This window comes from Rhinolophus sinicus, chromosome 3 (genome assembly GCF_057876585.1).
Source record: "Rhinolophus sinicus isolate RSI-liver-muscle chromosome 3, RSI-T2T, whole genome shotgun sequence".
Lineage (NCBI taxonomy): Eukaryota > Metazoa > Chordata > Mammalia > Chiroptera > Rhinolophidae > Rhinolophus > Rhinolophus sinicus.
The window spans coordinates 170,830,843-170,844,286 of record NC_142503.1 but is presented as its reverse complement, the minus strand read 5'-3'; the positions used below and the strand labels follow the sequence as shown (position 1 = coordinate 170,844,286).

At 45.4% G+C, this 13,444-nt stretch overlaps 1 protein-coding gene across 7 annotated transcripts in view; it reads right to left on the bottom strand.

The window, feature by feature from the left end:
* Positions 1 to 11,582, bottom strand: part of PLEKHG3 (pleckstrin homology and RhoGEF domain containing G3) — a 39,147-nt gene extending 27,565 nt beyond the window's left edge. For 5 of the 7 annotated variants that reach the window (XM_074327362.2, XM_074327366.2, XM_074327363.2 and 2 more), the window contains exon 1: positions 11,161 to 11,380. The gene's annotated coding sequence lies outside the window, so the exon portion shown is untranslated. Of the gene's footprint in view, positions 1 to 7,226; positions 7,244 to 11,160 lie in introns of those variants that run through there. The other 2 variants (XM_019733324.3, XM_074327365.2) reach the window with 2 other exon arrangements.
* Between the last annotated feature and the right edge of the window lie 1,862 nt (positions 11,583 to 13,444).

Here is a 13,444-nt window from a genome sequence, read left to right as displayed (position 1 = left end):
TATGATGGAGCTTACAGTCCAGTGGGGAAGAAAGCCAAAAAAGGTAGACAAATAAGCTAAGAGAATGTGACTGAGGGCTGGGGACTTGGGCAGGTGGGGAGGCCTGCGAAGGCTCTGAACAGGTGACTCTTGAGCAGAGACCTATATGATGAGAAGCAGCCAGACAGACAAAGTGCTGGAGGAAGAACTTTCCAACAATCTTTTCCTCAGCCACACACCCACACATTTGGTATGTCCTAGACCTCACCACCACCAATAAGGGCCGAGTGCCAAGACATCTTGCTTTTAAGCAATCCACTCTGTGAGACCACTGAAGAGTTCAGTATAAAAAAATTATAAACCACACAACGAGAAAAAACACCACAAGGGAGTCATAAGACGAAATAAATTGGTACTCTAGGAGCTAGAAAAGAAAAATCTGGAAAGAAAAAAACTTTGAAAAAGTACTAACTAGAAATGAGATATATGATATTGGAATTTAAAACCCAATAGGTAGGTTCAACAGAAAATTAAACACAGCTAAGGAGAAAATTAGTGAAATGGGGGAAAAAAACTGAAGAAATCTTGAATTGAGTGCAAAGAGTTATGATAGAAAATATGAACATCAAGAGACATAGAGGTCCATAGACTTCCATAAAAAGAAAAAGGAAAGAATGAGGCAAAGGCAATTTTCAATGATAAAATATATGTGAATTTTCCAGAACTGAAGATAGGCTCATCCTCAGATTGAAGGCATACCCAAGTTAAATTTAAAAGAAGTTCACATTTAGTTGTATTATACATAGTATAAATGTAGACCACCAAAGACAAAAAATAATATCTTAAAGGATTTTAAAGAAACAACAAAACAACTATATGCCAATGAATTATAACTCAGATGAAACAGACAAATTCCTAAATGACACAAACCCAATGACTGACTCAGGAAGAAATGGAAAATCTGAAGATACCTGTTAACAAGTAAAGAGACTAAATTAATAATTTTAAAAATTAAAAAAAAAAAGAAAAGCTCCCAGAACTATATGGCTTCACTGGTGAATTCGACCAAACATTTAAAGAAAAATTAACACCCATTCTTCATAAACTCTTCCCAAAAATAGAAGAGGAAAGAACTCATTCTATGAGGCTATATTAATTACCCTGATATCAAAACCAGACAAAATATCGCAAGAAAAGAAAGCTACAGTCCAATATCCGTTATAAATATAGCTGTAAAACCCCTCAACAAAATACTAACAAATTGAATCAGCAACATAAAAAGGAGTATACACTATGACCATGTGGATTTATCCCAGAAATACAAGGCTGGGTTAACATCTGAAAATCAATTAATATAATTCCAGGTATTAATAAAGTACAACAACTACCTGATCATTTCAATAAACCCAGAAAAAAACTCTGACAAAATCTAACACCCTCCCATGATAAAAACACCACACAAACTAGGAATAGAAGGGAACATACCTAACCTTATAAAGAGCAGCTACAAAAAACCCACAGATTATTTCATTCTTAATGGAAAAAGCTGAATGCTTTCCCCTTAAGATTAGGAACAAGATGAGTGAGGATGTCCCCTTCATGACACTTCTATTCAACATTGTACTGGAGTTCTAGCCAGGGCAATTAGGCCAGAAAAAGACATCTAGATCAAAAAGGAAGAAGTAAAACTGTCTCTCTTCATAGATGACATGATCATATATAGAGAAAATCCTAAAGAATCCACTACAAACTATTAAAACTGACAAGAGTTCAGCAAGATGGCAGGATACAAGAGCAATACACAAAAAAAATCAAGTCTATTCTTATACACTAGCAGTGAACAACCCAAAAATGAAATTAAGAAACAAATAATTCCATTTATAATAGCAGCAAAAAGCATAAAATACTTTGGAATATATTTAACAAAAGAAATGCAAGATGTGTATTGGAAACCACAAAACACTGTTGAAAGAAATTAAAGAAGACCTGAATAAATGGAAGGACATACCATGTTCATGGATCAAAACAATTTACATTCTTAAATTTGACAATACTCATGAAATTGACCTACAGACTCAATCAAAATTCCAGGTGGCATTTTTGCAGAAATTGACAAGCTGATCCTAAAATTCATATGGAAAAGCAAGGGACTGAGAACAGCCAAAATGGGAAAAAAACTGAACAGACGTTTCTCTAAAGAAGATATATGAATGGCCAATAAGCACATGAAAAGATGTTCAACATAATCAATCATGAGGGAAATGCAAATCAAAACCATAATTAATACCACATCATACCTATTAGGATGGCTAACATCAAAACGATGTTCAGTAACAAGTGTTAGTGAAGATGTGGAGAAATTAGAACCCTTATACGTTGCTGGTAAGAATGTAAAATAGTGTAGCCTATTTGTAAAACAATTTAGCAGTTCCTCAAAAAGTTAAACATAGAGTTACCATATGACCCAGCCATTCATTCCCCTAGGTATATACCTAAGAGAACTGAAAACATGTCTACACAAGAAGTTGTACACACTGTTCATATCGGCATTATTCATAAAGGCCCCAAAGTGGAAACGGCTCAAATGCCCACCAACTGATAAATGGATAAACAAAATGCAGTATACCCATACAATGGAATATTTTTTGGCAATAAAAAAAGAATGAGGAACAAATAACATGCCACAACATGGAAACTCGAAAACATTATGCTAAGTGAAACAAGCTAGTCATAATAGACTACATATTGCATGGATTAACTTGTGTGAAATGTTCAGAATAGCCAAATCCATAGTGCTAGAAAATAGATTAGTGGTTGCCTAGGGCTAGGAGAAATGAGAAATGATTGCTAAAGGGTACAGAGTTTCTTTAGGGGGATGGTAAAAATGTTTTAAGATTAGATAGTAGCAATGGTTGCTCAATTCTGTGACTATACTAGAAACCACTGAGCTATATACATTTACACAGGTGAATTTTAAAATTTGTGAAATGTCTCAATAAAGTTATCAATCAATCAAATCTTAAAAGCAACAAGTCAGCAGGAAAAGTATAGACTATTCAATAACTAGTATTAGAAAAACTGGCCATTCCTCTGGGAAAAAAACTAAAATCAGTTCCATCTTACAAGGTTGAGTGGTCTTCATCCTTGGCTGACCATAAGTCACCTAGGACGTTTCATAACCATGCCTGGGTCCCACCCCAAGTTTTATTTTATTGGTCTGATCTGAGGTGAGGCTCAGATATCAGTCCTTTTTTTTAAAGCCTCTCATGAGGCTTTTATATGTAGCAAGGTTGAGAACCAGTGTCATATTAAAAAAATATATATATATATACACACACACACACACACACAGAGAGACACACACATGTATATACTAATACATATATAAATATATACACACACACATACATTCCAGATGAATTTAAAATGTAAATGTGGGAAGCAAAACTTAAAGTTAAAACAAAACATATCAAAATATATATTTATAAAATCAAAGTAGGAAAGGATTTCTTGAACAAGACATAGATGAAAGATTGGTCAATCTGACATTAAAATTAAAATTTCCCTATGACATTTGACATTAATAAAGTTAACACAATCCAGAGCTATATGTAGTGAATATGACCTAGAAAAGATATTTAACATATTTTTTTAACTCCTAAATGTCAAAAAGAAAAAGACAATGGCAATTAAAACTGGAAAAGTACTCTAATATGTTGCAGGGTGGGAAGATGGTGAGTTAGGGGACAGCAGTGGGAAACTTTTCACTGTATGTATTCCCTTTTGAAGTTTAAATCATGTGGATGTATTACTTGGTTAAAAAAAAAAAAGAACTATATTTTTAGTGTGGAGGACAAAGACTCACAGAATAGTAAACATCATTGGCCAATAAATATGAAACATGCTCATCCCTACATGTAATCAAAGTGCTAATTTTAAAAACCAATTTATAAAATAAATCTTAAAATTACCATTTTATATCTACTACATTAAAAGACAATTCAAATATTAGTAAAATCGGAGTTCTCATACTTCTAGTAAGAATATAAATTGGTTACAAATCATTTGGGGACATTTGGCCAGTAGTATCTTTAAAAGCATGGCTGATGACCCAGTAATCCCACTGCTGACGTACACAGTAGAGAAGATTGGCAGATGGATGTTTAATACAGTATTATTTATACTGGTGCAAAAATGGAAACAACTTAAATGTCTATTAATAAGGGAACTGATATAAGTATACACTATATACCGACAGATACAGTTAAATGAATAACCTAGATTTAAATATATCAACATGGATAAATCTAGACTACATCGCTGGATAGAAAATGCAAGTTCAAGAACATATTCAACATAATAACACACTGAAATTAAAACATGATATATAACTTACAAATTATAGTAAAAAGTATCAAAACATGCATGGGAATGATAAACACCATATTCAGGAGAATGTTACTTCTGAGGAGGAGGGAAGACAAAGGAATTAGGGAGAAAAGCAAAGGAAGCTTCAACTGCATCTGCCACGTTCTAGCTCTATGATACATGAGAGAAGTAAATATGATAATTACCATTTGCCAGATCTGGATGGTGGGAACATGGGGGGAGGGGTTCCTACACAGGGCAGGCCCCCGCCCCCCTGGAGATCAGCAGGAACAACCAGCACCAAGGCTGCACAGCACAGCATCTTTCAGGAGCATCCAGAGCCAGGACAAAGGAACAAAGCTCCTCATGGAAAGAGGCCTGGGATTTTTGAAATTACAGCTCCTCCCTGTCATTTTCTGGCCTCAGAAAGTGCTGTGTGGCACCCAGGTAGGTGCTTAAAATGGAAATATACTGAAAGCATTCGTTTCCACTGAAGCAACGCCCTTTGGAATAACTGGCAGTCGGTTTAGATGGAGCTGAATTAAGGCTGGACCCACCTTGGCTCTACTGTCCAGGAGCTGGACCCCCTGCAGAAAGAGCTGTCCAAAAAGCCCCATTTTCAAGAGAGTGCTGAGTTTCAATATAGTCCAGGCTAGAGCTAAGAGCACGTGCTCCAGAGTTACTGAGAAGTTCGAACCTCTCCCTGCCAAGTCTGCTGAGTGATTGGGGACAAGTGACCGGCCTTGTGAGGACTCAGTTTCCGCATCTGTGGCTGGGAGGAACAGCACTTATTTTGCCTTGTTGAGAAGATTAGTGATGTTATTATTTAAGTATCAATTTTTTTTTTAATTTTAGTCAATCTGATTGGGAATCTTTTAAAAACATGCTATCCACTTCGTTCCTTGCCTTCCTACACAGAGTCAAGGGAACATAACTTAACCTTTTCCTGATGACTCAAGATCACAATTACCAGCAAAGCATCAATTATCAAAATGATGATTTCCCCTAAGGGCAGAGGTGTGCCAAGCCATTCCCTGAAATAAATGACCCCCGGCTCTTCCATTAATACTGGCTTTTCATAGCGTTTTGATTTCCATCCATTCTGTCAACTCTCAGTTGTACTGCCATCATTTTCCCTCTCAGTGCCAGTCTCTTTACACTCTTTTCTTTGCTGTTTCCTTTCAGTTGTGAACTTAGAAATAGGATGACACAGCTTATATATCAAAGTTAGACAAGGTCTGAGGGGGCTGGTGTGAAAAAAATGTAGGAATTTGAGTTCTGGTGGATCTGAGGCCTTCTTGGCTGTATACAGAAAAGCACGGCTGCTGGGTAGCCAAGTCCTGGATAGGCCAGGAGTGTTATGGGATGTTATGAGACATATTATGGGATGAACTATGTTCAAGACTATAAGCACATCCTACTGTCCACCTGGGGGCAACCTCTGCGCAGGCCTGCGAGAACTGGACCCAGTGACTCCAGGTGGGACCCTTTCACTTTTCCAGGCTGGAGGAATACAGGTCTGCCTGCCCCTCTGCCAGAGCAGCTGACTACAGTCTTAGAATCTTATATCCTGGGCACTTTCGGACAGGAAAAGAACTTGTGTGAAGAGCATGAAAATATTTTAATTCCTAAGGTTTCATTACACAGTAAGGTTTGACTTATTCAACAAATGTTTGCTGGAATCTTCCCATGCAGCGAGCCCAGGGTACGCAGCAATGTGCAGGACAGAGAGAGGCTGCATGAAAACTGGTTCCCTTTTCCTTTCAATAAACACTTTCCTCTATTGCTCAAGAACCTCCAGTTCTCTCTCTCTCTCTCTCTCTCTCTCTCTCTCTCTCTCTCTCTCTCTCTCTCTCACACACACACACACACACACACACATATTCTTGCAGCCTGGGGAATAAAGGACAAGAGTTTTAAAAGCTTCCAGTACCTGCAGAACCCCTTCCCCTCTTGGGATACTATTACCACAGTAAAGTAGACTTCCCTCCTCTTGTACCCTCCCTCCATTCTCAGCCAGAGCAGAGCAACTTCTAGAACTCTCAACTTGTGTTTCCCAGAGTCTACATGCAGACACCACTGCACCCACCGGAACCTTGTTCAGCTGCAGTCTGCTCACATGAAACAGAGTTTAGGAGTCCTTAAAAATCCAGTCCTTGAGCTTAAACCAAGGCTCCCTCCCCAGAGGCCAGCAAGAACTATAAAAAGCCCCGCTCTCCCTTTGCTTGCATTCCCAGATGGCAACAGCCCCTCTGGGGCTGGGCGAACCCCACCACTGCCTTCTTCCCCCTAACCTCATGGAGCAAAAGCTGGAGTAGATGAGACCACCAAGACCAGGTTATTCTCAGGATAGGACCCCAATGCAAGCTCATCACAACCTGTTGATTACACTTTATACTGTTCTGGATGCTACGTGGGAGCAAAGACAAGTCAAACACAGTTCCTGCCCTCAGAGAGTTTCTAGTCAAAAGAAGAACAGAGCAGAGACCCAGCGGGCAAGGCCAGACTTTATCCCTGACAGCTAACTCCCAGAGGGGCTGCTGGCATCTCTAGATGCACCTACCACAATCACAGGATAATTGACCCTGCCCAGTTTTCTTTCTCCGATGACTTGAGATTGCCAATATCAGAAAACTATCTGAGGCCCTCTCTGCAACTTCCTCTGAGGCCAGATTATATCTAGCTTTAGCTGGTCCCCACGCACCAAACTGGCAGGCCCAGAAAGTTGCTTCACCACAGAGACTGCCAGGCTGGCCTACGTGTGCAGTAGGGCACCCTCGGGGGGAGTGGTGTGGCTGATGACCACTTCCCTGGGCCCCACCCTGCACAGCCCATCCCCGCTTCCTGAGCCAGGGTAGGGCCCCCAGGAAACCACTCACCACAGCTTTTGACAGCAGTCTGTTAGATGGGCCCCTCCCTTTGAGGTCCGAGGTTCCAGCTGAGAAAAGAAGAGACTTCTGACTATCTGGGTGGAAGCAAGACAGGGCTGAGCAGTCAGAGTCCAGCCAGACCCGAGATCTCAGTGTCTGTCCGTTTGTTATTCTAAATTCTGTCCCAGGGGGGACACTTTTGGAAACGTTTTTCGGGGCTGCCTCTGAGCCTCCATCAGAATCCTCTAGCCACCCCTGCCAGGCTCTCCTAGAACAGCTCCCCCCACACACACACTAGTTCCTCATTTGCCCATCCCCTTCTCTCCTCCCGAGAGCATAACTTTTCTACATGACATTGGGAAAGAGGCAGACAGCCTCCCCAGGATAGCCTTCCCAGCATGAGGCAGAATATAGAGGCCAGAAACTAAGGTGTGATTCATCAGGGCTGGTTGGAAACACGGAATCCCAGAGTAAGGGCGAGTCAGAGCTGCCCCAGCTTACCCTGTCATCAAGGGAAGCAGCACCCACCTAGGAGTCCCATATTTTCAACCATCAGGAATCTAGTGTCGGTTAGAAAAACCTCACTAAATAAAAAGTCTGCACTAACTAGGATTTCTATTTTCACCTCTCCCTAATTCCCTATTCCTAATATTTAAAATGGAAAACTTTACAGTCCTTAGCATTAACTATCTTAGGCTACCCCTGCAGGATTTGGCTGGAGAAATCACAAAAGACTATCATTTATTGAACGCCTCTCTAGGCTTTGCTAAGCATGTACCACACATGATCTCAACGTTCACTCTCACAATACCATGCAAGGCAGGTATGATGACTAACTCCAATTTACAGGTGAGAAACACAAGCGCAAAGGACTTCAGCACCACAGGGCTAGTAAGGTGTCAAGCTGGGATCTGAAGCCAGGTGCATCCAATTCCAAACCCTGCTCCTCAGTGCCACAGTGTGTCGCTTGAATTGGGTTTCAAGAAAAGGAAATCCGAGATGAAGAGAAATCACTCCTTGAGGCACCCGGTGTAAAACAGCATCTCACCCGTTGCATGACAATTCACACCCACCTTCCCTATCATATTTTTCTGCCGACCGTTAACATGCTTTCTATTTCAATTGTCTATCTTGCTTATTGTCAGTTTCCCCCACTAGAAGTCAACTCCGTAGATCAATGATTGTTGTGTATTTTGTTCACTGCTGTGTCTCCTTCATCTAGCACACACACACACACACACACACACACACACACACACACATATATATAGTAGGTATCAAATAAATAACTGTTGAGTGAATTAATGAATGCTTTAAAACAGAACTAAGAGGCATGATTATAGGAAGAAAAAGAGGATGACCCATCCATTAAGAAGAGGAAGAAATAAGATGAGAAAAGATAGTAAGAGCATCTGGCCAGGGGCAAGTTGGGGGCCCCAAGATGAGCCCTACAAGAGGAAATGAGTGTCTGCCAGGTCCTCTGCAACTCCAGTAGAACCTTCCTGTTGGCAGTAGTGATTTCCAGCAGCCAGCGACCCAGCGTGAGGGCTTCTGCTGGGGAGGGTGGGCCTGGAACAAAGGCCTATGGACACGCAGCTGGCCAGAGGCAGGCCAGAGCAGCGGCCTGGCCAGAGAAGCAGGCTGGGATGGGGGAGGGGGACAAATGAGGAGCTGAAGACAGCCCTCAGTGCAGCTGTAAAGGCAACACCCTCCCAAGGCCGAGTCCCCTCAACCCCCAACACAACAGAGAATAGCTAGATGGCTTCACAATTAACCCTCCTAGGTCAGCGCCACCCTGGGCTTGTAGCAACCCTCCAGGCTTGGAGCCAGAAACTTCACAAGGTTCTGCGGGGGGGGGGGGGGGGGGGGGTGAAGGGGCATGCCATAAATCTTAGCCGCAGCCCCTTTCCCTCCAACCCTGGTCATCACCCTCAGGCCATGGCCTTTGGCCTCCTCCAGTGTAAACATCGTGACCCTGGGATAGCTGTGGATTTGGTAAGGCAAATGTTTACTCTGGAGCGGAGACATTACACGCCAGGGCTGTCAACTTTCACCATTGGCTCCCGGTATCTGCTATCTCCTATGGTACACAGGGGATGCACCCAGTCAATTACAAAGCTCTTTGAGGGCCCCTCTTAGCCACAGTGACCCCTTTATTGTATATAGGAGTTTATGGAGCACTTTCCACACATATGGCTTCATTTGATCCCCACCACAGCCTCTATGAGGAAGAGCAGGCAAGTAAGTACCCCACTTTACTCATGTGGAAACTGTCAGAAAAGATACGTGACTTGCCCAGGTCATGAGGGGAAAAGCATGGATTAGACAGAGTGAGGAAATCTGAATTCTGGTCCCTATTTGGCCAACAGGAACCAAATCACCTCCTGTCTCTGGGCTCTCTGGCCTTTGTGTAAATGGAGTAGGCTAATCTACTGCCTGCCTTTGATGCCCCACAGTAGAGCTAGGACTAGAAATCAGGCAAAATCCTGTGCTGAACTCCCAGGCCAGTGTTCTTTCCATTCTCCCTGCTGTCACTTCTAATAAAAGGCAGTAGAAAACCCCCCAAATTCTTACACAAACCTCTCCCTCTGCTTCTAGAACTTGGTTTGCCCCATCCCCAGAACAAGATACCCAGGAAGCAAGGCGTTGCCCAACCCTCCTGGAAGGAAGTGGGGGCAGCAGAGGCAGCCAAGAGTATTATCAGCAGGTGTAGAAGGAGATGAGGCGTCCCAGCACTGCAGGAAAGGGGTGAGTAACAAAGAGAACGGGTACACCTTCTTCTGGTTCTTACTCCCTAGGTTTTCTTCTGGGGATAGTTGGGGTAGAGTACTCCCAGCCAAGTCATTCAGGATTCTATTCCGTCCAGCGAAGGAGGGGCTGGAAAGGCACTTTGCTGAAGGGAGGCAGGGGATATGCTCAGCACAGAGGAAAGGGAACTGTCACTACTCTCCCTGCTTATTTCTCCAGCAAGTTCCGTTTGATGAGGCTGCATGAGAGGCCAGGCTGGGGAGAGTCTGGGAACCCCAATCCAGGGTTCCCTCTAGGGTGATGCAGTCTGGGTCGCCTCTTGGGGGCCCCAGAGCAGGGGACAGGCCCCTTCATCTGCCAACAGCTTAGCGAATGACCTCAGAGATGAAACTCTTACAGCGGCCACTAACACCGCCCTCCTCCCCCAAGCCACACCTCTCCAGCCTCCCACCATTAATTTCCCACTCCGTTCTTCCTTTTGTTTTCAGAAGCAGCTCCAAAGAGTAAAAGCGGCTATCTAAAAATACCTTGCAACGTTCACGTTTGCACACCTTATCCTAGCTTTCCGAACCAAAGGCCTGAGATTACGGAGCAAACCGACTTCAGGCGTAAGCTAGGTCGAGGTAGACGGTGGCAGGCAGTGATTTCCGCGACCCGAAACCCCACTTCGGGCACTCACTCTAATCCCTTCAGGACAGGAGCTGAGGTTCCCAAGAGCCAGCAACGTGTGGCACAACCCGAAACAAGCTGTTGGCGCCTCGAGCTCCCAGGACCAGAGGCTTGGGTCCTTCCCAGAAGAGTCCACCCGCGGGGCCCACAGTCCCGGGCAAGGACCAGCCCTCAGGCTACCGAGAGCGCAGGGGAGCGGGTAGGCGCAAACAGGCTCGAGGGCCTCCCGGGTTTCAAACTGAGCCTCTCGGAGCTACCCGGCGCGCTCGCATTCATTTCCGGGGTGGGGGCTGAAGGACAGAAAATGTCTCCTCGCACGAGCCTCCCGCGCTCCAGCCCTGGGCTGGGAGGGTCGCCCTGGGAGGAGCCAACGCAGCCCCAAGCCCTCCTCGGCCGCCGGGAGTCCACACCCCGCAGGGGGCAGAGCGGGTGTCCCGGGAGGGTGGGGGTCTCGGGATGAATCTGGGCACTGCCAGTCTGCGGAGCGCACTGACAGAGGAAGAGGGGAGAGCCATGGGGCACTCACCGAGTGGTGGCCGCCGGCCGGGTCTGGCACGCACGACGCAAGAGGCTGCCAGGTGCCGCGACGACGCGGGCGCGAGTTTGAAAGTCGCTCTCGGAAGAGGCTGAGGCTGCCGGCCGCTCCCGCCCACTGCCAGCCCCTTGGCCCGGGACGTGGCCAGCTGCAAGCGCGGTCCCGGGGGACCCCACTCAGCGCACCGCTTCCCAGCGCCCGGCAGGAAGTCGGGGCCGAACCCCTGCTGCAGCGGGAGGGAGGAGAGAGGGAGGGAGAGGCGGACCAGGAATTTTTCCTGTGGGTGGAGACTGGCCGCGGCTGGAATCCAGCAATTGGCGGCTTCGCAGGGGCATGGGGGAACTTCGCGGCGCAGCGACCTGGAGCCGGGGGTAAAGGCTGTGGCGGCGGCTGGGCTCCTGAGCGGCTGATGATTAACGCCCGCAGGTGGGGCAAGCGCGCCGCCCCACCGTGTCAGGCCCGCCGCCAGCGAGCGGAGGCTCCGGGGCAGTCCAGCTGCTCCATGATACAAAGAGGCACGTGGTGGAGGTCACCCTGGTGTCACAGACCTGATATCACTGCCTTCCGAGAGGGCACCGGACAACCCAAACATCCCCCATTGTACCGACAGGAAAGGGGGCTTTCAAGTGAGTTATTTCTTGGGATCCGATTTGGGGGTCCTGATCCCACCAGAGCAGGCCACCTCGGCTTTCCTGAGTCAAAAAGGCACGTCTTGAATTCTTCACGGAAAGTCGGTCCCCATAACCCTTTACAGATGTAAATTCGGACCTCAGAGAAACTGACAGAGATGAAGAAGCCGATAACTTGGAGGGAGTCGCCAAAAGACTGTTAAGTGGGGAAAAAAGATGCGGAAATGTAACAGAGGACCCCATTTTTGTAAAATGAAGACCTAGAATGTCTCCTGTTTTTACGTCTCAATGCGATCATATGGGCATGGAAAGGTACACACCTGGAAAGTGGGAGACAGGGGGTACAAGGACACTCAATAAGCACGTTTTGAGCAAGAGCATACATTTAAAAACCCGGAATAATTCATCAAAAAATGTCCTGAAAAAAAGATGGCTGTCCCAGCACAAGGCAAGAGGACAGAAGCCCAGGATGAGACCCTGGAAGAGGTCCCCCTGTTTAGGCGTTATCACCAGTTTCTAGGGAGGAGGAAAGGGACTTTGATATCAGAATCATTGGGTATATTTGATATCCGGGTGTAAACAAGTGTGTATAGTAAACGGCGCTTACAGAATTCTTGTTAAAAACAAACGTTAAAAAAAAAAAAGAAAGCTACTCCAGGTAAATGCAAGCTCCAGGTGATTTACTGGGAGGGGAGGGAAAGGGCGGGCACGGAAGGAAATGGCTTTCAGGTGACTTTGAAACAGGATCTTGGCGGGGGGTGGGGTTAAGACAGCGGGGCTCCCGGCTCCTGACTTGGGGAGGAGGTATGGCTTTGGGCCTGGCCGACCCTGGAAGCGGGACCCACATTCCTCAGGGAGGAGGGAGGGTCTGCTCCAGCTTTCCAATTCTGCACTGGCCGACTGGAAAGGTGAAAGTGGAGACCGCGGAACGCGGGGTTGGAGGTAAACAGCCGCCAAGGCTCTACACAAGATACAGCCGGCCAGGCTCTCGGCTAGAAAAAAAACTGAGAAGCCCCAGTCCCTTCCTGCCTTCCAGGGGGCAGTCTATCCTAAGGCTACCGACTTTTTTTGATCTTGTTTTCTTCTCTGATCACCTGAATCCCATTAAGCCCTTCCTGCCCGCCTAAAATTCCAGCTTCCAGAGAAGGCCCATGACTTAACTAAGCTATGACTGCACCCCTTACTCCTCAGCTAGGGCAGGTAATTGTGTTAATGACAGTAATAATAACTCATTTAGTGAATGCTTACCATTTGTAGGGCCCATGCCATGCAATTTACAAACATTGTTGTCTTCCATCCTCACAGCCACCTGGGAAGTGTCCTTAAGCCCATTTTACAGATGGGCTAACTGAGTATGGGGAGGGCTCTAGCAATTTGGTGAAAATTACATAACCAGCAAAAACAGCCTGACAAGATTCCAGACAGGTCCAACAATTGAGTGCTTACTATGTCCTAGACATATAGCCCCTTATATGAACAGTTGCAGTCCCAGAAGAAACTGGGGCAAGGTCATATAGCTAGTGTGTGGTAGACTGGGATTCATAGCAGAACACTGCTCTCACCACCATCTATTCTTTCTTTTAGACACTCGTTATATTCAATTCAGCACTTAATTATGTCTTGCATTGTTTCTAATTGTTTTAATG